This window comes from Astatotilapia calliptera, chromosome 20 (genome assembly GCF_964374335.1).
Source record: "Astatotilapia calliptera chromosome 20, fAstCal68.1, whole genome shotgun sequence".
NCBI lineage: Eukaryota > Metazoa > Chordata > Actinopteri > Cichliformes > Cichlidae > Astatotilapia > Astatotilapia calliptera.
In genome coordinates this window covers 2,664,090-2,685,624 of record NC_137441.1, presented here as the reverse complement: position 1 = coordinate 2,685,624, position 21,535 = coordinate 2,664,090, and the positions used below count along the sequence as shown (strand labels likewise).

At 43.6% G+C, this 21,535-nt stretch overlaps 1 protein-coding gene across 4 annotated transcripts in view; it reads right to left on the bottom strand.

The window, feature by feature from the left end:
* sulf2b (sulfatase 2b) overlaps positions 1-21,535 on the bottom strand; it is a 105,614-nt gene that overhangs the window by 63,707 nt on the left and 20,372 nt on the right. For all 4 annotated transcript variants that reach the window (XM_026155034.2, XM_026155039.2, XM_026155038.2 and 1 more), the window contains exons 2-3: positions 21,441-21,478; positions 4,760-4,817 (exon numbers count right to left, since the gene is read on the bottom strand). The gene's annotated coding sequence lies outside the window, so the exon portion shown is untranslated. The remainder of the gene's footprint in view (positions 1-4,759; positions 4,818-21,440; positions 21,479-21,535) is intronic.

Sequence of the window (21,535 nt, the reverse complement as noted above, 5' to 3'; positions counted from 1 at the left end):
GTTGGAAAGCACACTGAGCTCATCACATCCGATTGAGGCAGATGGCGAGTCTGCTTTCAGGGGACGAGGAAACTGAACTCAACACAGAAATACAAATTGCAAACGGATCCCAGTAAATGATAGTCGTGTTTGCTCTTCTGTTGTGCAGCTCACGGTGAGCAGAGTTCAGCAATCAGCACAATATTTGGTTTCTCACGATCACGTCAGGACAACAGACTAATGGAGAAAAGAATAAACAAACAACGAAAAAAATTTCAAACCTTGTTGCAGGGTTGTTAATCACAGTTCAGGCACATGACAGCAAAGGGCTTGACGCTGAGTCATCTCCTGTATATTTTAGTATGTCAGAAATATAATTTACATTCATCCAGGTTCAGATAAAAGGATTTTTAATTGTTGAAACGAGTACAAATCAATGGAGAGATACGAGAATTTGTTCAACTTAAAGATCTGAACTTGTATTTTGGACCAGTGACAGTCAATCAGTGCTTTCTTTGATCAAGTCCTAATTATGATGAGTTACAACAACTAAAGATGAACTGAAGTAATGAGAAATGGATGATTTAGAGTGAAGCTGAAAGGCTCAGACAGTGCAGAGATTCATTAACTGCTGACATCTGCATGGCTTTTAATTAGAAACGTGTTTTAATGTGAAAAAGTTCAGCTTCGTCTGGAGAGTCAGGAGCCTGGGTACAGTGACACAGTATTTATAGTTGACACGAGGATCGCCCAAACTGTTTTAAAGGAGCTGTAAATGCCTCTGGAGGGTCGCCCTGACCACGCGTCGACCTCCAGTGATGTTCTGCCATTTTTATTCTGCTCCAGGCTCTCTGATGTTTACCTTCTCCTCCAGTTTGAAGCCCACGGTGACACTGCAAAAGTTAAAATGTTCCTCATTCATCTTTTTCTGGTTTGACCTGATACCCGCGGCGTGGCTTGAGTATCATCCAGTATGAAGCAGTGATCCGATACCAGTCTACCAATCAATAATCTCTATCCCTCACTGTGGGGATGATTTGGGAATAGTTCTTTATGTCTAAGCAAGTGTCAGGCTCAGTTTAAACAGGGCGGCTAACTCAGTTAGGATCATTACTCATTGCTTATAAATCATTTGGTTGTAATGTCTGACATGTTTCATGGATACACACCTGGTGGGTCTGATTAGGGCTGGGTTTTGATGATCAATTTATTGATTAAAATCGATTCTGACTTGGATAACGTGATATCAGTTCATTAAAATCCTGAATTTTTTAATATATATTTTGCCAGAAATGCCAGAATCTCAGGTTAAAGCTCACAAAATTTCAACAACCATCAAACAGCTAAAGCAGTAACTGAGAGCAGGAACACGGATTCTGCACAAAGACGTAAACACAAAGCTTGACCCGCCGACGCATCAGGATCAATGAAATGTCGCCTTTCTCACCGACGGCACGGACACAGTCGGGGCTGAAAGCCGACAGCTCGCTGATTCTGATGTTTCGGCGAGTCGAGCTTTGTGTCAGTGATGTGTGGATCGATCCTGAAATATCGATTCTTCCGATACCAGTCATTTATGTTCTAGAATCGATTCTCACATTAAAATATCGATATTTTAATAATTTTGGGTTAAATTGTAGTTTATCATTAACACAGTGGAAAGAAACTATAACATTCGGATTGTCTACATTGGAAGGAACTACTTCCTCTTCCGCCTTCCATAGTCATGTGTGAAATACAGCTGTATAACTGTGTCGCAGCCCCTTTGCGTGCGCACTCACAACAATAGCTGAGTGTAATTGGAGTCATGTGCTCACGTATTTTGCATCTACAAACAGCCAAGACGTGGTTTGCGATACATGTGGTAAGACAGTGAGGTGTTGTGGCAACACCACTGACCTTGTCAAACACCTCAGAGTAAACCATATCACAGAATATAACGAGCGTATGTTGAGGCGAACTGAAGAGGAGTAGTGGACAGGGACAGGTGCTGCTAGGGCGAGACAGACGTCTTCCACGGAGTCCTTTAGTGCTGCAGGCAGGCAACATGCTCAAATAGTGCACAACTTCATTTTTTTTTTAATTTCTATATGATGAACTCTGCATTATTAAGTGATAAGAACAAGTAACCTGATGTCCTGTAATCATTATGATGCTATAATTTGAGATACAATAAAAGATTAAAGATTTTGTACAAAGTATCGGTATCGGATCAGTATCGTCGATATACCACCCTGAATTTTACTTGGTATTGGATCGGAAAGGAAATCAGTGGTATCGCACATCACTACTTTGTGTTCACGCCCTTTTTGCTCTAGATTCAAAAGCTGCAGGTTTTATCTCTCTCCAAACAATATTGACTGAACCGGCAGCAAAAGAAGATCCAAACTGCGCTTCACATAAACATCGTCATGAATTCACTCTGACTTTTGCTGTTTTGCTTCCACCAGGATAAAATCACACTTCATGCACAGCTCTCTCTCTCTCTGTACTTCAAGGACAGTTTCCCGTCTAAAAATCTGTTTTCTTCATTATTCGTTTGTTTGTTGTGCACAAGTCTACTGCTGTTTACAGCCTGTCGGCCGCTGTTTTTTTCCTTTTACTTACTTCCAAAAAGAAAACCTAATTTCTGCCGTTCAATACTGAACAAAATTAAAATTTTTACAGTTGTGCAAAAACTCTCAGCTGTGTCTGTAATCAAACCTCTGTAACTTTGCTCTGCTTCACCTCAGCAGCATCAGGTCATGTTCATGTGTTGATTAATGGTTTTCCTTCGTTTTTGATCGACTGCAGAATATTTGTATAAAATCTCAGGCCAGGAAAATCTCCTTCATGTTTTTCTGTTTCATCCTCAGCTACTTTGACACAAAGGCCTCTGCTGTGATGTTTACACCGTTGATAAAGTCTCACAAGTGTCAGCTTTCTTTTTATAAATATAAAAATATGGAAATGTACTGATGCATGATCAGAATTATAATATTTCTGACTGTCTGAGGCAAAAATTTCCCCGATTCAAATCGAATCGAAACGATTCTAGAAATCAGTGACGATACCCATCCTTAGGTCCGATGGGTTCACCATCATTATCATTGTAACTGTCGTTACTTTTGTTGTAACTAATTATTTATTATTTTTCCTATTATTTCTGTCAGCCCTAATCAGTGCTAACAGCTGACCTGATTGGCCTCCCTGGACTTGTTTGGGGTGTAACAACAAGAACAATATTAATATTTACATTTATAACAAGCTGCAATAAACATACTTATTCTTCTTTACTTAAGTTAAGTTACTGTGTTGTGTTGCAGGTAGTGCCGATGTGGGACAGTTTTCCAGTTTCATTGTACTGTTGTGCTATGTATGACTGTGCAATGACAATAAAGTTATCTTATCTGTCCTTTTTCCTACTTTTCGGGGGGGGGGGGGGGGGGGGCTATTTGCTATCTGCATAAACTTCACTTGCCGTGTCAGCAGCACGTTACGTTGCCGCTATGTCGACTATCCGGTCCAGCTTCGGTGGACTGATATGTGATCCAAACATCGGGCTGACGTCTTTAACGTCTAACTCTGCAAACTTTTTGAATAATTCACTTGTTTTTCATGTTGTGAACCTTTTTTTAAATTTCAGTTTTGCTTTAATTTTGAGATTTTTTTTTTAATCTTCCAACAACAGGTTTGCTTTCTGCTGTTTAACCTGCTTTACGCCTTCACTTGATTCCTCTCTCCAGCTAATCATGACATCTTAGGCAGCGAGGCTCTCTTGCCCAAACCAGATGGAGTACTTCCAGTAGTGAGACCACGTTTGTCGCAGACCATCTCCTGCTGTGAGCTTCCTGCCAGCAAGAAAAACTCTGGCAAATGCCCAGACCTGCTTCTTCCAACGTTTTAAGACGCTCGTATGAAAACAGAGAGTGCCGGCTTCAGGGCATCTCTATACATGCTAATAAAGATTTGAGTTTTGCACTAAAGATGGATAATATAGCTTTGATAAAACAGCAGAAACATTAAAAAAAACAACTTTGGGAGCAGAGGAAGGTAAAGAAGAAGAATGGGAGTGTTTCCAGCTTTGCAGGGACGGAGCCACTGAGGCGCCTCAGAAACAAGATCCACCGAGAGAGAGTAATGGCATGCTGCAGCCTACTGGGCCTCTGGCATCATTTGGCAGAGCGTGTGTGTGTGTGTGTGTGTGTGTGTGTGTGTGTGTGTGTGTCTCCCGCAGTCAGCCTTGTTGCCAGCAGCGGGCTGAACTAATCAGTTAGCGGGTTAGCTGCAGCGCGGCTTGACCTTTTGACCTCTGGCTGCTCTGACAGACGTATTAAAACATGAAAACCAGCAGAGCACTGAAACATCCAGAGACTCGCACGTCGCCGGCACACAACAGCGCATCACAACGCCGCCGGCCACGTAAAAGCTTTTTCAAATAAAATGCACCCAAATGTAACCATGGTTACAGATGAGAAACACGCACGGCTCAGTTATTTGTTGGTTCTCGTGATGGATGCTGCGTCTGACCAGCTGTAGCAGCCTGGCCGCAGGAGGCACACGGTGACGAATTCATCACACACCAAGAACTAATTGGTCCTGAGTGCGTCTGACTGCACAGCGGCACATATGTCTTTGTGAGGACCAACCTTGGACGTGAGGACGTTTTCGGTCCTCACTCACTTTGGGGCGGAGCTTCAAAGGACCGTTTGAGGGTTCTGGTTACAGTTACTCATTTAGTTTGGCCCGTGTGAAAGGCTGGTTAAGGCGCACAATGTGTATGTGTATGTGCGCGTGTTACCTTGTTCTGATGCTGTAGAGTGTGGCAAGTGTTTGACAGCGCTGGGCTCAGCAGGGACCTGAAACAAACAGACACACACATTAGATTAAACACACGCAAACAAACGACGTGACGCCATCACGGGAAACATCACTGATGTGTTTGAAAGTCCTGCCAGCGGTCCCCAGAGGCGCCGGTGCTCATTCCAGCAGACAGTTATCAAGGAGGACATTTTCTAAATGCCTGCGAGACATCTTGTGCATGCTGATTGTACGTAACGTCAAAAATGAACCGTAAGTGTGCACAGGCTTGATTTTTACAAGCAAGGGAAAAACAGATTACGAATAAAAGATGAAGAAATCGTGAAGATTAAACAGATAAACAAGTCTTAGTTTGGATATTTTGTAATGAGTTTGTAGATTTCCCACAGCTGATGGTAACAGCAGGCTGCCGGTTTGGAGAAGCCAATTCAGGAATACTGGTACAGAAGCTAAACAAAGTCCTGCTGTGAACAAGTCAGCAGCAATGTGGATTTTACACATGCATCCATCTTTTCAGTTCAGGGTCGTGTTTGCAGCATGTTTACAGAAATTGGAATGTGACTCTACTCGTGTGGACAAAACGAGCGTCCCCAAGAGTGTGAAGGCGTTTTTGAGACAACATGGTGTTTTAGTGTCAGGGGTACAATTAGGTTATGGTTGGGTTTAGGGCTGAGGGTTAGGGTCAGGCAGTCAGTTTTTAGGGTTAGGTGTTAGGTAAAGCATTACATCAATTAGATGTCCCCACGGAGATATAAAAACAGGACTGTGTGTGTGTGTTATTAGGCAAGAAGCAGTTAAACTGTGGGAGGATGTCAGGCCACCAGGAGAGAATCTATGCAGACATGGATTCAAACCCAGGACCTTCTTGCTGGGAGGAGACAGGTTTATCCCACCTACAAAGATCATCTGTTTAAACGTTCGCTGTAACTGAGCATTTTTTAAATACAAGAAACCGAATGTAAGGGTTGCTCTTCCACTGCTGCCTTGATCGGTTACTTAATTTTATTCAGTGAACACATGAGCAGCATCAAAGTTGAGTAAGGCCACGCCCACACGTACACCGGGATTTTTGAAAACGCAGATTTTTCTGAGCGTTTGCGCCTTTCGTCCACAGGTAAACGCCGTTTTCACTGAAAACTGAGATTTTTGAAAACGTCTTTTTTGCATTTACGTGTGTACGAAGAAAAAGGAGATTTAGTCACGCCACATCAAAGGTGTACGCCTTTTCTGATGTCACGTTTTGGGCCACGTTGTTGGTTACATGAGATGAATTTCTACAATGGAGACAAAATACTGCTGCTGCTAATCTATCTGCCAACGGCGTCGTCGGTTTTGAATAAATTAAATTTTAGAAAATTAAATTTATGCATGCTATATGTGTTTTATTGATTCCTAAGTTGTGAGTCTACACCAGCCAAAATACTGTTTTTAGTTATTAACATTTGAAACGATGAAGGCATCGGAAAAGTAACACAAAATGAGCTGCCATCCCAGAAAAACACAACAACTTTTTCATTAGTATTTAACCTTTTCAGCGGCACAAAACCCTGTTTAGTCTTTCCCTCCCAGGATTCGAGACTTCTGATTGGCCAACCTTTCTACACAGTTAGGATTTGGCATGTTCTCGACAGTGTTTGACTTTGTTTTTGGCGTTAACATGTGGACGGAGATATTTTTCAAAACTGCACGTGTGGACGGGATTTAAAAAAACAAAACAAAAAACAAAAACGGAAACTCCGTGTTTTCAAAAACACCCGTGTACGTGTGGATGTAGCCAAACAGGCAGAGCTCCTCTCTTCCATGAGGCAGCCTCCAGACGCCGTCCTGCCAAAGTCTGATGGCGTTTAAAGAGCGTAACGTTAGAACTGTCTGGGGAAGGTGAGGGAGTGAAAATATTCTACTGAAGTCCATGTCAGTGCTGACCACATGCACAGCAGCACTCTGGTTGGCGTCTTATTCTACGAGTATGCAGGAGACTTCCACAGCCTCAGAGTTTGAAAGAGAATTTGATGTTTGCTCTGAGGACAAGTTTGAAGTGCAGCAATGGCGCAACGTAAAAGTACTTCAAACAGCACTGCAGAGTTATTGTAAGGATGCTTTCATTTGATTTGATTTTATGGTACTTCAGTGGTGACCTGTCCTGGGTGTACCCCGCCTCTCGCCCTGTGGTGGGTGGGGTAGACTCATCTCTGACTCTGGTTGGATGATAAAGGAGTAATAAAGAAATTAAAAATGCGCAGTAAGAGTAACGTTGTTGCTCTGACTTTATACCTCCATGACATCAGCTGTTTGTGAGGCTGCAGATCATGAAAAATGAACTCTGTGTGTGTTTTTGTATTGAAGTACCCGTCAGATTTAATTAGTCGTTGACTCTGTTCTGGATCATTCTGGTCCTCTTTAAACCCGGGGTCAGTGTTTTCATTGTGCTGGACTTGGTTGTGTTGTGTTGAGCTACAGTTGAGATTTTTGTGCAGGCACTGACAGAGATCATCATGATTCAAAACTTAACAGGTTATTATCTCCACTTATTGACTCCAGCTTGTGAGAAAATAACACAAAACTATTATCGACTTCATATTTCGGTGGCAGAAACCGACTTCCACAGTCAGGTCGTGCAGTCTGCAGAAAACTGGAAGCACTCATCTTTGGCAAATCATTTTCTAAACTATAAAACAATAGAGACATAAAACTGTGGGCTCATGTTGCTGTCCACACATTTTATTACAATAAATCTGGCTGGGCCACCATCTCTCCTTTCAAGTACAGCGATGACTGATAACTCCATTAACTTTTCCCTTATTGTAACAGCCAGATCTCACAGCGATACGACTGTAATCTCATTAAATACAGAATAAAAAGTATTATTTGGGTCATATTGCAGCAATAGTTCTGAATTTGACACATAATCAGTAGTTTCAAAGAAAATGTAACCTGCGTGACCTCAAATGAAACTTCACGAGCTTTCGTGTCGATCACTTTGAGAGACGGGGCCGGTCTGGGATCCTTTCGTGTGCTTTCAGCTCGTTTGTCTGCACAGACACATTTGATTGTTTGATCCTGTTTCCACTCTCAGATGCGTAAATCTCCGATGACAGGAAACACTTGTCGTCTTCGTGTTCTCGCTTGTTTAAAACCTGTGAACTGTGATCAGCGTGCAGCCCGAGGCACCCGAATGTTTGCATGTCGCACAAACCAAAATAGACTCAGAGTTTCATTAGAGCTCAGCTGCAAAACAACCTGGCTGGGATCAACGGGGGGCACCGGGAGGGGGCTCGGTCCCCATGTAGATGCTTTGTGTTTTTCTGCGAAAGGCCACTTTTCTTTGTTGAAACTGCATCCCCGGCAGAGTCATTATGAAGCAAATTAGCTCGGCGAGTGGAAGTTTCATTTTTCTTTCAGGGTTCAAACGGAAAACCACAAACACATTTAGACTGAGCTCAAACCAACAGAGGGCTTTGGTGAAGATGAAGAGATTTTCAAGCACCCGAGCACACCGTGTGACTCTTTACAAAAATAAAAAGCAACCCTCTTGACCCTGGAGGTCCCTCAGTCCTCTAAAACAGCGGTCTCCAACCTTTTTTGCGCCACGGACCGGTTTATGCCCGACAATATTTTCACGGACCGGCCTTTAAGGTGTCGCGGATAAATACAACAAAATAAAACTAGTACCGGTACCGAAAAAAGAAGATTTATTCGTAATTTATTCGTTGGGGTAGCTGTAGCTCAGGTGGCAGAGCAGGTCGGCCACTAATCAGAAGGTCGGTGGTTCGATCCCAGGCTGCCTCCTGGCTGCATTGCCAAATATCCTTGGGCAACATACTAACCCCGTGTTTGCCTACTGGTGGTGGTCAGAGGGCCCGGTGTCGCCAGTGACGCCTCTGCCAGTGCGCCCCAGGGCGGCTGTGGCTACAATGTAGCTGCCATCACCAGTGGCTGGATGACTGGATGTAGTGTAAAGCGCTATACAAATGCAGGCCATTTACCACTTTTACCATAACACGTGAAAACAGAGTTAACGCTGAAAACCGATAAAAACCCTGAAAACTATACATTTCACACCTGAGCCTCAACTCTCGCGGCCCGGTACCAAACGACTCACGGACCGGTCCGAGGCCCGGGGGTTGGGGACCGCTGCTCTAAAACAAAACCACGTTAATCACATTGTATTTTATGACAAGCTGTCAGAGGCATTAAAACCAGGATATATCCACAGACTGTATATAAAAGATGGACACAATCACTGTGACATCACTCGCTGGTTTTGGTTTGTTCTTAGAGCACAAAATATGTGAGCAGTGTATGAATGTGCACTATTTACCAGACCTAAAGCCAACGATGTCCAAAACATATATAATAGAAGATTCCTCTACTTACATTTGTTAAGGTGCATTATCAGGAGAAAAAGAAATGAGGAAAATATTAAAATTACTCTAAAGCTTTTAAATTAACATTCTGAGAAGTCTTATTCCTTTTCTTTTTGTAATTCACAGATAATGACCCAGTGCTTCGAAATAAAATATTAGAAATAAAACATACTATAGCGATGTAAAGCAATAGAATACAACATAAAACATGAAGTTAGTGTGGAGATACAGAAATTATTTTACTGCTACAATATAACCTGCACTATTAATTGCATTAATAATATACCCTACAGCCTTGATATTGCATTAAAGATGTTTATTAAAGCTATAGCCACCACGTTAACCTTTTTATTCCAGGTGCAGCTATGATTATTTTATACACATTGCATGTTTGTGCTCATTCAGAGTTGATGCTCAGTCTATTAAAGAAGGTTTTAAGCTTTGTGAAGCGCTATGTCGTCACAATCTATTGTGTAGGTGACTTGGAGCACAGAAGGATGAACAGCATACACGCTTACAACACACATATAATCCAGAAGCCTGCCAGGCAGGAGGCCCGAAATTCATTTAGCTTCTAACTGCATTTCAGTTTGCTTAGTAACAGATGACAGAAGACCAGTTAAGAAAAGGACAAGCCCTCAGAGACCATCTAGGCTTGAAATCTATTGCCATGTATGGAAGGTGTTATAGAAAGAGGAACTTCTGTGTCTGTTTTTAGCCATTTAGGATGTACAATTTACTGTAATCGATGTATTTGATCTGTAATCGACGCAAGAAGGGGCGTAAACCCTGATGTTATAAAATCATTTTCAAGTGTGTTCTTAGCAGGAGACGTGTGCTGATGTGATGCTGCAGACTCCTGCGTGTGTTTTAATAAACTCATCGTTTGATTGCATCTCCTGGGCCCCTGTTGGTTTGTTTCATTGCTCAACATTTTCGAACTCGTGACATTAGTTAAAAGTTTGACTGTATAAAAACGTCTTCCTTTATAAGCCAGAAACATGACACCCAAATCTCTGAGACTGATATTCTGCCTAATTTCTGAAGAAACAATAATCATAGTTTGTTTTAAATCAATATTTAAAGGATTTAAAGGAAGGTGTCAGTGAACTATTGCTTGATTTTTGTCATTCGATCACTAAAACTAAACATTTTAGAAAACTCAGAAGCTGAAACAACCGTGTAACTGAACCTCATTAGCATAGAGATAATAAGAAATTGCTAACATAACACAAATACATCTAAAAATATGGCCAATGGGGAGAAGCCAAAAGAGAAGTGGACCCAAAATAGACCTCTGAGGTACACCACGAGGCACAACTGTTCTTTCAGACATCACTCGATTACATACATATGGATATTATTGATCACAGTATCGGTATCAAGGCAGAGATCCACCATCATGACACTGATGTACAAGTGGTAAGAAAGAAGAAGCCAGATTAAAGCATCACCGAGACATTTAAGAACTTTTACTTCCAATTATAAATGAGACTCATGTTTTCAGTGCAAAAATATTCAGCACAACAAGAAGAAAGTCTAAAGGCTAATCGTCAGAGAGAGGATGACACCATGGTAACAACTACTGCTGCTTGTGAGGCTGTGTGTGTGTGTGTGTGTGTGTGTGTGTGTGTGTGTGTGTGTGTGTGTGTGTGTGTGTGTGTGTGTGTGTGTGTGTGTGTGTGTGTGTGTGTGTTATAATTACTCCAGTGAGGCACTCTGCCAGTGATGCCTGCCTTTGGGGAGAAACACACACAAAACACTGAAAGACTATCTTATACACACTCACAAGGCTAAAACACAGAATTATCTCACACACACACACACACACACACACACACACACACACACACACACACACAGCTCCACAGGTAGAGTAATGGAACAGTAAATCAACATGGTGACAGGAAGTTGGCGTGGCTGACAGGAAACGGAGAGTCTCTCCCCGGGTGGCTCGTCTTCTCTGCTGCACATCAGTGCAGAGTGTGTGTGTGTGTGTGTGTGTGTGTGTGTGTGTGTGTGTGTGTGTGTGTGTGTGTGTGTGTGTGACTACTGCAAAAAATGTTTATATTTTCTATCAAACTTTCTACATTTGATCATTTCAGGAGTGAAGATTGATGCGAGCTCCATCTGCATGGTGCGACAGAGATTTGGAGAAACAGTCAAACAAAGCAGTGAACATGAATCATTTCAAATGTTTCGTTTTCCGTCTGCTGAGAGAAACACCTGGAATTAATATTTTGCTAACTGCGTTATGGACAACCCAACCATCTGCACCATCACCTGCAGGTTTGCGTCCATCTGTGAGGCCGTGGACAGCTTTCCTTTTACTGAGCTGGTGATGGTGACGTCATAACAGATGATATCAGCAGATAAAATTACTTTTTCGACGTTGTAACAGCTTTGGACGGCCAGTGTTTGCTGGAGCCTGTTTTAATCTTGTCTTTCAATTAAAAGAAATAATCTCCAGAATAAAGATCATCAAACGTTAGTTGGATTCGTTAGTTTTAGTTTCACGATTGGGATTTTCTCACCTATGTGCATATTGACCACATACTGTACATAAAAGATGGCTGTAGCGCACTGTGATGTCACCTATTGTGATTAACTTTAAGCTAAACCTTAATATCAGCTAACTGGCACACAGAGAGCCTTTGATCAACAACACCAGAGGAAATAAAACTCAGAGGGTTTCTGTAGGTGAACCTGTCCCAGGATTATCTGCAGCCGCCCTCGTCTCAGGATTTGTCTCCTGCTCTGCTGCCAGTGGCATGAGGCACGTGGCTGTTGGTTTATTCTCTCTAGCTCAAGGTCTTCTGAGGGACCTGATGCAAGTTCACTTTGACCTGGAGCTCTCTTTGCTCCCACTGTGGAGTCTGTCCTGCAGTGACTGCTGGCTGGCCTTGGGAAACTGGTCTTATATTCCGGGATCCACCCCCTACCAGTTAAACCCGTGTCCCTCGTGACCCTCGCCTCATTTTTATTCATTTGCAACATTTGTTAACTTGCTAAACAACCACGATTACAGTATTAACCTGAATAACTGTGATGTGTGCAGCTGAACAGCATTACATCAAGGCCATCTTGGCTTTTTGAAACCAGACATCAGAAAAGTGGGACGGACTTTACCAATAAGACGCTCGCAGCTCATTGGCTAATGACTTGTGATTGATGAAGATCCCTGGTTGTACCTCGAGGTGACTGATGTTGTGATTTGGTGATTTATAAATAAAATACACTGAACATTGTATTAAATAAGATTTGAAAGTGTTCACTGATGTCACAGATCAAGGGTCGTTTTCCAACAAACATTTAGTTAATTGAGAGATGCCCCCTGCTGGCAACTGGAAAGAACTGGTGTTTTAGGCCCTTTTTAGAGCAGAAGGCCATCTTTTATATGCAGTTTATCCTATCAGCAGGTTCTAGGACTGTGTGCAGCATCAGCTGTGTTACCTTTGATTTAGTTTAAGCTACAATTTATAGAAACTAACTAAAGTTTATCTACTGCACTACAATATAAAGTGTGTTATCACACACAGCCAACATTCAAGGTAAAACGACTCACAACATTATGGTCCTTCACTGTATTAAGCCGCAGCTTATGTAAACACACTGATACGAAGACGGAGCTAATATGATGTCCCAGATGGAGATCCCCAGTGTAGGAGGGGTTTAGGTCATGAAATTCAATGTTTTTAGGGGGGAACTGGTCACACAGGGTTCAGGTTTCAGTTTGAGGCCTTTGCAGGACTCACTCGTTCTGCATGTAATTTTCATTTAGCCCATTTTCTCCGTACATTCATCACGAGGAGTAATAAAGCTGTGGGAGGAGTTTCCAGTCTTTCTGAGTCTTTGAGTTTTGAGTCTCTGTTACAACCCGTCCATCAGCACGTCCACGTTCTCCTCTCCCTTCTGTCTTTCTCTGTCCTTTTACTCTGGATTGAAATGCAGGTCACCAAATCCCTGCCCACACCGGGCGAATGCAGCAGCCAGCGAGCCGCATTTCCCAGGATGTATTTGTTGTTCTTTAGCTGCTCTCCTCTCTGGTTTAGAGTTTCTGAAACAGTAGCAGAAGAGAGCCGCAGGGAAGATTTAGTTTGTCCTCCACAGAGCAGGGGACATTTGTCTTCTTTATTTATTTATCTTTTTTTCCTGCGACGTACAAATAGCTGAAGGCTGTAGCAAGCAGCGGTCATCAGTTAGACTCAGCACTTCCCCCTTCTTTTCCTCCTCAATCTCCTCGCCTCCCTCAGCTCCTTCTCTTTCCTCTCACCCGTCCTCCACCTTTACCTGGTAGCCTGCTGACCTCTCAGCACACAAGAGATCTGTGTGTGTCACTGCGAGTCCCTCAGGCGGTATCCTCCACCAGTGAAGCAGCTGTTTTCCTGCGAGCAGGAGGAGAAGCAGCTGCTGCCTCGCTCTCTCTCAGATTCACCGAGTTTTCTCTGTTATTCATTTACTGACTCGACATTCGCTCGGAGCCAGCGACTCTTCAGTCTGACCTCAGTCACATCAGCAACCCGAACCTAATCCTGCTCTGTGTAATGGATGCTTCTGCTAAATTACACATAAATGCCTCGGCTACCATTGAGGCAGGATTAGAGGCAGAGCACCCAAAGAGCACACTTATCTAATCAGTGTTGGTCTAAAAATGAGTCAAGAGAAAAGTAATTATTAACACTACGTTGTCATTTTCCTCCTCAAAAGTTTATCTTTACTTTTAGGTAACTAATGCAGCTCTTTAATCATGACATTTATCTTTTTCATGCAGCTGCTCACCCGACATGAGGCATAAATGATCTTTAAAACAGGTAAGACACAATCATGAGAAAAATAAAATGAGGTTTGATGTAACAGGAGTTTCTAGGAGGTCTTAAAAATTTGCCAAATGCATCCTCAGAAGAACAGCTGTTCGTTTAAGAAACCCTAAATGAGCAGCATGGTGGCGCTGTGGTTAGCATTGCTGGCTCACAGTGAAAAAGCCCTGCGTCAGCTGGGATTGGCTCCAGAGTCAGTAGCTTGTAGAGCCTCCTTTAGCACTAATAACCTGAAGTAATGGTTTTATGTCTTTGACATCATTCTAGAGGAATTTTGCCACATTTATCGCTTCGGCTCATTGAGGTTTGAGAGCGTTTGTTCATGCACAGCTCTCTGAAGGTTCCCAAACAGCATCTCAGCCAAGCTGAGGTCTGGACTTGTTCCACTGCAGCACTTTGATTCTTTTTCTCCATTCTGCTGTGGATTTGCTGCTGAGCTTGGATCACTGTCCTGCTGCATGACCCAAGCTTTAGATGTTGGACACATGTCCTCACATTTAACTCTAGAATACTTTGACTCAGTAAGTGAAAGGTGCCCCAACTGTCACCCATCCACGCCGTGCTGATAGTTAGTGTGAGGTGTTTGTGCTCCAGACTTGGTGCTGTGAATCATGGACGGACATCTCCACTTTGGTCTTGTCTGCTAGAAGGACGCAGTTCCAGAGGTCTCTGGGTTTATGTGATGCAACTCCGCAAACCAAGCTGTGCTGACATATTCAGGCTTTTGTCCTGGCAAACCCTCCACAGGAGCCATGAAGCCTTCAGTGTTTTTCCCTTATTAATAATCTTTCTCACTGTAGAATGATCGACTTCAAGTTGCTTGGGGTGGACTTATGACACTTCCCAGAGTGCTGGGCAGCAACATTTGCTTCTTTAAGATCATTGCTAATGTCTTTCTTCCAACATGTCACCATTTTCATTTTCTGGCAAACTTACAGCGATCAAATTTCCCACACAGCAAGCAGTGAGAGGCGAGAGGAGACATGTTGCTGAGACGTTCCTGAAAAGGAAACGCTGACTGAAATGTTCATGCTCAAGCCTGTTAGAGGGAAACACGAGTACAACAAGACACCTGGACAGGTGCACGCACTTTTACTCAGCTTTCAATGAGCGGTTAAACAAAACTTCCTTTCAGTCTGCAGATCTTTAAGTCTGCTGCCAGTGACAACCAGTGGTGTCCAAAGACTTCACTAATGGACGGGCGATAATTAGACCTCTGAGGTGTCCTTACTCTAAACCCTCTAATCTTCTTGTCCTTTCCTCTTCACCCCTCGTCTGTCACCCTCATCATTCACAGCCTATCACAGTCTTCCATTGCAGCGACACCTGCCGCTCTCTCACTCCGTGATGTCATCTCTAATTAATTCATTACGAGCTGGAAAAAAACAAAAACAGATTGAGCACAAAGCGACACAGGTCGATCAAAACGAGAGGACGGCGGCATCACATACGCTGCTCTTCCTCTACTATTTCCACCTCTCTCACTTTCTCTTCATCCCCCTCTCCATCCCTTCGGGCGGTTCATCCATCCTGCCCACTCAGAGACAGAAATAGACTGATGGAGAGCAGGAGCGCTCTGCTGGGAGATGACCACCGGACGCACACACTCACTTTACTGTATGCACACATATATTAAGACAAAACATGTAATGTATGCTCCTGCAGACCCTGCTGCAGATTTCTTCCACCTGATTCACGGCTGACAGCAGGTCTGACGGGATTCGACTCCTTTAATATTTACGTGCTCCTCACAGCCTCTGGTTTACTGCAGCTTCCAGCCTTGATGACGGCAGGATTTACATCCTGGCGGTTGTAGTGGCGTGCGTTTGTTTGTGCCTAATTAACTGAGCGTATATTATAGAACGTCAGTGAGTCATTTAACACACATGCCTTCGGTTTGCCTGCATTGAGCCAGGGGGGCCTGCATAGCAGCAGATATGATGGTGGACCTCAGCTGTGGAGGGATTTTTTAGTGGGTATGAATGAAGCAGAAACGTGTGGTTTTCATGTTAAATAACAAAAATGTAACTAAATGTAACTGTTAGCGAGTTTTCAGAATTGTTTGGGGCATTTTGAGCCTTTTTGGCAAACCGGAATGCCAGGAGAGAGCGAGGAGGAATGGCACACAGGAAGTGATCTGGGACCCTGCAGTGGCCTTCAGCATAAAGCTCACCCACTCAGCCTGGTGAGTTACAGCAGCAGGCTCTGGATACGATTTTAAATAAAGATTTAAAGAGTTACAGGTGGCTCTGTGGTGCAGAGAAAAGCAAAAAGCTTCCAGGTTTCTGGATTTTTCTGTACAGAGTGCATCTGTTGTCCCTGTGAAGGATTCCCACTTTTATTCCCACAGTCCAAAGACGTGGTCAGTGTGGGTGTGTGGTTTTCTGACTCTTAACCCTTCTGTATGCTGCTGAATCATGGAGCGCCCACAGCAGGCACTTTAGAACAATGGAGCTCCACCAAAGATCCCGAAGATCAACTCAATCGATGGAGACGCCAACATCAGTGATCTGAAGGAAACCATGATTCCCACCTCAGGAATGCTGCACCAACTCTGAGAGACCGGCCACAACACCCGTGATGCCATACACTGAGCAGAGGAAGGACAGCATGTCCCCATTACAAGGATAAGATCAAGACTGTTGGAAGAAATCTGCATGACAATGGAGAAGTGAAGAAAGCTGCTCTGAAGGGAAGTGCAAGTTGTGTAGCAGAGACTTCAGCGCCTTGAGGCAACTGTTGTTGTGATTTGGTGCTATATAAATAAAAGTGAACTGAACGGTGCAACAGCATCACAAAGAGCAAGACAACTCATCCAGAAGGAAGGAAGGAAGGAAGGATGGAAGGACGGAAGGATTTTTTTGTTCCTCTTCCCATCACTTGGCTATGATTTAGCTACTTAGCTGAAATGCAGTCCATGATTGGCCATCATGTGGCTGAAGACAGGACAGCTTAGAGTCAGGAACAGGTCTAGTTACAGTCATTACAGTCATTTTAGTCCTCAGCTGTAGGTGTGAGGCTGATCTGTCAGCCAATCGGCTTCCAGATCACTGCTGCAGAGAACATTTGAATTTTGCAAATAATTTCCTCGGAGGATTGGACTGACGTAATGGAAATTGAAAAAAAAAAAAAGAAAGAAAGAAAAGGAGCCATTTATCATTTTCTGTAACACACACACACACACACACACACACACACACACACACACACACACACACACACCTGCACTCCTATACTTGTGAGGACACAGTTCCAGTCTAAATCTCTCACAGATCAATATCTTGCTCTTCTCTGTATTTGACTCTTTATTACTCTGAAACCATTCAGGCAATCTGCTGGCTGCTTTACACATAAACATGTTAAATAAAGGTTAAACACACAAAGATCGCACACTCAATCGGCTGCCCTGACATTTAAACAATTACAGACTGATTATTACATTTCATTTAATATGAGTTTCTGTCACAAACTGTTTGACTGTCTCAGCCGGCCGGGAGCCTGCTGCTCAGGTTTAAATGCTGAGGCTCTGAAGCTGAATTTGTGTCGTGTTTTGTTACAAAGCTTATTGGTGACACAAAGTAATGGAAATTCAACAAACGCAAAGGCTACAGAGACGTTTTCCCAGGAGCGTCATACAAACATTCATCTCACAGAGAAAAAGGTAACGACAACCACTTGGTAAACCTGCACAGGCAGCCTACGTTAGTGAGTGGCTCCATGATAACCAGATGATTCAAGTCAGCATCATCACATCATTACAATAAAAAGTTACAGCTACGTTCCACACAGAGGTTCTCAAGCTGTGGCCCGGAGGCCAGCAGCAGGCCTCAGCAGCACTTAAACACATTCATATATCCACAGACAGCCACGTGCTCCTTTCTTAAAGCTCTTTTAGTCAAAACTCCGTTTCTTGGTCTCGCCTTGATCCAGCATGCAAACGGCCTGCTGATCTGATTTAATGAATGTTTAAAAAGATAAATGTAAACAGGCACAAATATGACAATTACTAACATTAAACATCAAAATTCTCCGTTCTCTCTTGGCTCTTGATGGAGGCGGTCGCACTTTCTCCCTCTCCCTTATCTTTCCTGATTGGCTTCTCATGGCCTTTGTATAGTCTCGCGCATTCTCTAACCCTAAGAGAGTCTCCCAGACTTGTTCTCTAAAAACCTGAAGAAGAATTATGGATTTAATCAACTGGTCAAATGGAATTGACCCCCTGCTGGGCTCGGGAGAGCCTGATTGTCCTGTGGAGATGTTTGCTGTCGGATACTTGATGGTCCGTTGCGTCGTGTGTCTGGCGACACTCTCGATGGAGGACACTGAACGACATCTACCAATTCGGAACCACAATAACAGAGTTCTGATCGGACCCGGCTTATCGAAGAACAAGAAGCGGCTACAGCTGTTCAAAATCCCACAAGGCTGTTCGACATGATAGACGATGGGCAGGGCTGTGAGTACTCAGACTGTGTTTACTGAATGCAATCTGGATAAGATCTTGCAGAAGAACAACGGGAATTGAGAGACCTGTGACCAGTGCCTCTTTCCTCATGTTGTGCATTTTCCATTGTTATACCTCTCTGACCCGTCTTCCCCATGTGATGTTTGTGTAATGTATGTATGGTCGGAAGGGTAAGATGGCGCTGGCACGGCTGGCAGCCTTAACCCAATTTCCCTCGGGATGAATAAAGTATGATCAATCAATCAAAACCAATGAGCAATCTGCATTGTAAGACGCAGTGAGTTTTTTTCTCCTCTGATGTGCTGCTGCTTCACAACGCTCCCTCCAATCCGAAGTTATTTCTGCTGTAGGCCGCCCGAAAAAGTGACAGACTCAATAAATCAAAAACAAGAGAGAATTTAATTCTGTCTCCTTTCCAGAGAAAAACAATCAGTGTGAGGCACCGATCACTTGGTAACTCCCGTACTGTGCAGGGATGAAGGCTGCAGTGAGAACGGGCCAATTAGACGTAGATTATCCATAAGTCCCACATCCGAACAGTAACAGTCCCACACACACACACACACACACACACACACACACACACACACACACACGGGGCAGTGATGCATCATGCTGACAACACTGTGAGTCTCCTCACTGCAGTGACCGCTGGGAGTGAACACTACAGCTGAGTTATGCTTGATAGATGAAGTGGCTACAACGCTGACAGATATGATCCCTGAAGTTCCTCTGACCCGCTTCCACTCAAAGACTTTTATTATTTTAAGAGCATTTCTACTTTATTACTTCATTTGACTGGACACGGGAGAGACCGCGGAGCAGCAAAGATCCTCAGACGGATCTTTGAACCAATGATGTTCCACTTACACAATCAGTGTCGTTACCTCAGACAGAGACAATCGTCACATGTTTGTAACGTATACGTTGCATAGAAATTTTTGGAAGATGGAAATATTTTGTGTAGCTTATTTCACATGTAGACAGAGTGCAGATGCCAAACACCAGGGGGCGCTGCTGGGTGAGGTTAATCAATCAGATCATGGATTGTTTGGATATCACTGCTGCTATTTAAAAAAGAAAAAGAAAAGAAAGGAAAACATGACACGCTTTACAGGCCGCCCACAAATCAATCAACCAGTCACTTAATCAATAAACCAGTAAATTAATCATTCTGCTGTTTGTAATGCAGAGAAAAAATCCGTCGACGTGACAACTCTCGAGTTTTCTCTCTGCCTCTGTCTGTGTCCTCTCAGTGTGTGAAAACACACACACACACACACACACACACACACACACACACACACACACACACACACACACACACACACACACACACACAGGGAGGAATGTGGAGGAGTACAGGTCATCTGGAGCTGAACCAGAAATCAGCTGCAGGGAAACAAACGAGGCTGCAGAGTTCACGCTGAAGCACCAACTCCTTCACTCTGCAGCGTCTCCATGATCCACTCTGTGCTTTTTACACAGCAGATTTAACAGAAACATGAAACACTTACCTCTGCCTCCCAAATTGCACGATTCAAGTCATTTTATTGTCAGAGTTCTAACATCGTACTTCTCGTATGCAGCTGGTCTTGAAAACATCTGCAGCACTGATATTTCTGATATTTCTGCCCGTGCTTGTTCGCCAGCTGGCAGAATTTCATTGCACTAAATGTTGAAAGTTCAGCCACGCTCCACGAGAGAGACGTGATTTGTTCTTGATGCAGCTCCAACGGTGTGTTTATGTAACTGCCGTTTCATTTCTCTTCATTTGTTTAAGCAGGCGTCTTATTTACAGCCTCGAACATCTGTTTGTTTTTGCACTGAGCGATCCACGTGTCCTTATCCACGTCCACGCTTTCATGGCAGGTGCAGTAGAAGAACACATTTCATGGAGAAACATGGCCATCAGAGAGTTTTTGTGTATGTGGTGACTGCGCCGCTGTCAGCTTGTGAAATGATGATGTAATGGCCGCGTCTCCTGTTTCTGTGCAGCACATCTTTAAAGTCAGAGGGATCATCACCATGTCGATGCACCAAATTCACCAGTGCCTGGCTGAGAGCGCTCGTAGCCCTGATCTCTGACTTCGAAGCAACCAAAGACAACAACGATCAAAGGTTGACTGCAGTCAGTTGCATTCATCTTGGGCGTGCTGTGGTCTTCAACCGCTGTTTCCTGCACTGTGACTGTAACATGTGACTGTGGCGGTCTTTAGGTCGTGTCTTGGTCTGATTAACCTGATTTGGACTACCAGCTTCCTAGTGTAGATCAGTATGTGTTTTTGAGTCACACCCATGCATGCTTTACTGCTTCTACTTTGCACTTGTGTGTAATTCCCCCCCCCCCCCCCCCCGCAGTGTGAGGTGTGCACACAATCTGACCGTGTCCGTGAGTTGTCATTGTTTGGGAACAGCCCCGTCATTAATCAGGAACGTGAGAGTGCGAGGCTGCAACGCTCAGTCTCACCTCCTCATCTGCATCACTGCGAGTCTACGTTTCATTTTTTGGATTCCCGTGTGGAGTTTTTCTAACCTTTGTTTCCTTCACACTCTATTTTTCGGTTTAAGAGAGCTCGGTAAAACAGCTCTGCGATCTTGATATCCTGGGATAACAGGCTGTTCCTTGTGATTACAACTTCCCATCTTGTTTTCACAGGGTTAAAAATAGCAGTTTGGTGAAGCTGCTATTCATCTGTTATTACCCCACGATGACAGCGTCGTGGTTTTAAAGAGATTTCATATGACACGACAGACTGAGATCAGATGTTACAGTAAGAAATCGCGAACCATCGAGTCCCAAGAAAATCGTTTGGGGGAAGTTAAATGAATAAAAGCAGAGTTTTTATTTATTTCAGTAATAAGTGTAATCATTGTTTCTGCAAGCATGAGTGCCACAAATCTACAAGATAATTGTGATCCATTGCAGCTGTTTGCATCTGTCTGCAGCCGTGCTCCTCGTTACCAGCAAACAGACGGCGTGGCCAAATTAGCGAAGAGCAAAAATAGCTTTACCTGTCAGGTGTGTGTGGCGTTTCCTGCTGTGTTCAGTCCTGCAGAGACAAACAGAGACAGAAGAAGCTGTTAACGAGGAGCTCTGACTGACATTT